At 31.6% G+C, this 3,736-nt stretch overlaps 1 non-coding gene across 1 annotated transcript; it reads right to left on the bottom strand.

The window, feature by feature from the left end:
- Positions 1-1,528: 1,528 nt before the first annotated feature.
- On the bottom strand, positions 1,529-1,601 carry Trnak-uuu. Its single transcript has one exon. It is a non-coding gene; the product is annotated as a tRNA-Lys (tRNA).
- Positions 1,602-3,736: the final 2,135 nt, after the last annotated feature.

The following is a 3,736-nucleotide window of genomic DNA, read 5'->3' as shown; positions in this document are numbered from 1 at the left end:
GTCTTAAGGATTATATGACAAATGTTAGCCTGAAATTCTATTTGTATGAATGCGACGGGTGTTTTTAACGACGTGCATAACTTATGAATAGCGTTATTAAGAACCTTAACAAAGATGTATTGAAGATGTATCTCTCAAGTTGCTCACATAAACAAAGCGTTATATCAGGTATGACTTTATAAATATACGCATTGTACTTTTTCATAGCAAAAAAATGCTTGAGATGTTCAGCTTTCCAGCTAGAGTTAAAAAAAAAATCTATATTACAGTTCATACTGCCGTAAAGAAATGAAAATCCAAGTGTTAAATCTAGCAAGAGCTGTACAGTTTGCAACACTATTTCGCCATCAAAGAAAACAGAGGTGTCTGTATGAACAAAATCTAGTCCCACCTAAAGAAATATAAAACTTATCTGGATAAATTTCTCCATCATCAACCAAGCAGTTCAATAATCTCGAAACTGTCGTTCTTAACTGGTTATGGTGTCTTTTTTTTTTTTCAATCTATATCAGTAAATATGTTCATATCACAGCTAGGAGTACAAATACTAAAATCAGTAGAAAATTTAATTAGCTTCCAACGCTCATTTGAAGACAAAAATTGAGATATAATCAAATTCGAAATCATACACCTAATGGCATATAAAATTCATTTGTATAACATCTGTATGCTATCAACCTAGCTGTTATTATGAGAGCTGTTATAGACTAAAATTGCAATTCTCAGTTGGTTAGGGAATTGCAGCTATTATCCAAAACGATTAAATACGTAAATATGACCCACATTACAACACATTACGTTGTTCTCTAATTGAAAGAAAATAAACTTATCTTATTGTTTTCAGTTCAAAAATAAATGTTTGCTAACTAGACATTAAATATTGAAAGAACTTTGAAATAACTACTAATTCTAATTAATTTAACAACTGACTTTAAATACTTTATTTTTCAGAATTCAAGCACAAATTTTTCTCGTAAGACTTCAACTCTTGCCATCTATTGGCAATGAAATCAACTATGCTACACAACTGGAAGTAACTAAAAACAACGATATAACAAATAAGCTTATAAAAGACAGAATTAGTGATAATTAAATTGATTCATTATTACATGATAGTCATAGAATATAAAAAGTTTTATATTATTAAATGCAGACCATATTATAAAAGCGAATACTTAAAAAACATTTATAGTAAGTTCAATATGCAAAATTATACACTACACATATATTTGATTATAAACAAATTTCTATTCACCAATAAATATTATTATTCAGTGTTTCAATAATATTGTTGACATCAGCAAATAACTTCTACTATAATATTATTCTGGAAAATAAATTACATGTTTGAAATATCGCATATGTATAGTTATTCAACAAGAACGAGCAATTTTGTTTTGTTAAAAGCTTTCATTTAGCATTGCGAGTACAGTTGATTCGAAATATATTTACGTATGCGTGTCTACGTAATTTCTAATCTTGTTGCTACGTTAAAAATTTAAAGCTTTCTTGTTTTGAAAAATTACATCGCCCGAACAGGGACTCGAACCCTGGACCGTTAGGTTAAAAGCCTAACGCTCTACCGACTGAGCTATCCGGGCTTGTTTTGAATTGTCCATAAAAATTATATAATATATTTCATTTTCCAATACTATACTAATATTTAGGATGCATCTCCTGTAATCCAAAATATCGCAGAAAAGTATACAATTTAAAAGAAATTAGCACTGCAAAGCCTACCAAAATATGGCTTAAAACCATTCTTCCGAACCTAAACTAAAGGCTGTCACACACCGAAAGTACCTCTCATTTCTAAATATTCTTCACTTATTAATATATTTTAAGTTTATAACGCAATAATACAAATACCTACACTTTATTTCTTTAACATATAGAAAACACTATAATGAGGTTTATATTCAATTAATATAAAATATAAATGACTATAACAACTTTTAATATACAAAATACTTAGAGACACACAAGCGCCACAACAGATATTTTTGCGTCATCTTTTGGTAGTTTTTCAAACTTAAAAAACAAATATCGGCAGGTGCGTAAATGTTTTTATTCTTATTATTAACATTCCTGTTTGTGCCCATTGCCCAAATGCCACTGCATTGGTTGCATAGTTACGCCACTGGTATAGTGTTGGGGACATTGATTTTCATGCAAAAGAGGTCAGGTATCATCAAAGCTGTAGGAGAGAATATCTTAACAACAGAAGACCAGAAGCAATACAGTAGAATATGCTCAGGTCAAATATTCGCATCAAAAAGCATACAAAATTGTCAAAATTGTTGATGAATTTGTCTAGCAGGTTATCATATATGGTGTAACGAATTTTTATTATACATTTATTTTAATATCAACGTTTGCTTAGATTAAGTTTATATTTAGAAACATGCATAGCTTATACAGTTAAATATGTATTGCGAAACTCCCGCCTATTCTTCAAAGTTGTAGAAGATTCTCGAGAGTAAGAATCAATATTATATGTGTACGTAAACGTTTAAATTTGCATTGTTACGTAATATGAATTTTCTAGAAAGCCTCCATACGCCTATAAATATAACCAACGCGACGCGCCAAAGAAGAGTATCTATTATTAGTTCCGACCATTCGAAATTCTAATACGTAACAATGGAAAGACGTGCAAGTCTCTCTTTTCAGTCAATGAAATGCTTAAGAACATCCTTAATCAATAAGACATTGAATCTGACTATAATCTTAGCCATTTGGACGAGAAACTGTTGCATGATTTCAAAGGTCAATTGGCTAGAAGTAAAACAAATAAGAAATAAGAATATATCCTTTATAGCTCCTGAATGAGAAAAGACGACGTATTAAAGTACCAAAATTTGAAGAAATGTGCTGGTATGCTTAGAACAAAAGTTGTAGACATCAAACCTACGGCACTGGCAGCATCACCAGAATCTACTTCAAAAGGAGAGGCAGAAATGCCTGTTGAATTACCAACCTTTCTAACTTTCCTTATCACAGGTGTAGAATCAATTGATAATGCTAGTGAACAAGCTTCTTGAGTTATACCATCAACTGCTTCTGATATAGTGTATGAAGTGACAAGAGGAAAAATAAAATCTAGAAAACATTTACTTTTCGGTATAGGGCTAGAGATCATCACAGGTTCACGAAAAGTTTTGAAGATTTTTAACAGCTTAGGTCATTGTGTTGGCTATCACAATGTTGAGGAGCTTGAGACTGAAATGGCCAAAGCAACAAAAGAACAAGACAGAGCCTGTCTAGATAGCACACTTACAATTCCAAACCTGGCAACTTGCACAGCATGGGATAATTATGATGAACTTTTTGAAACATTGCCTAGTGCAGGAACAGTACACGGCACTGTAGAAATATGTTATCAAAATATCTTAACTGTCAGTACTGACAAACTGTTTGAACATGTTCAAGAACATGTCCTTCCAGTGCAAGAGATCATTTGATATAGTGGAACAAAACTTGAAGCCCTATAGAAAGACTCCTCATATAGTTTCATTTGATTATGAAGTTACTGAAAATGCCAAACCAGAGAACCTTGATTCCATTCAGAAGCTGGACACTGCATGGATGATTTCAACTTCTATTTTTAGTAACACACTCATGTGGGTTGGTTGGAATTGTCTTATCCTGTGAGATAGCAAATTCTATTTTTTTATGATTATGGTTGTGTTTATCGTTCATTTATTGTTTCCTTCCATCGTTTAGTTTGTCTATG

Source organism: Limulus polyphemus, unplaced genomic scaffold (assembly GCF_000517525.1).
Source record: "Limulus polyphemus unplaced genomic scaffold, Limulus_polyphemus-2.1.2 Scaffold480, whole genome shotgun sequence".
Lineage (NCBI taxonomy): Eukaryota > Metazoa > Arthropoda > Merostomata > Xiphosura > Limulidae > Limulus > Limulus polyphemus.
This window is presented reverse-complemented; position numbering and strand designations above follow the sequence as displayed.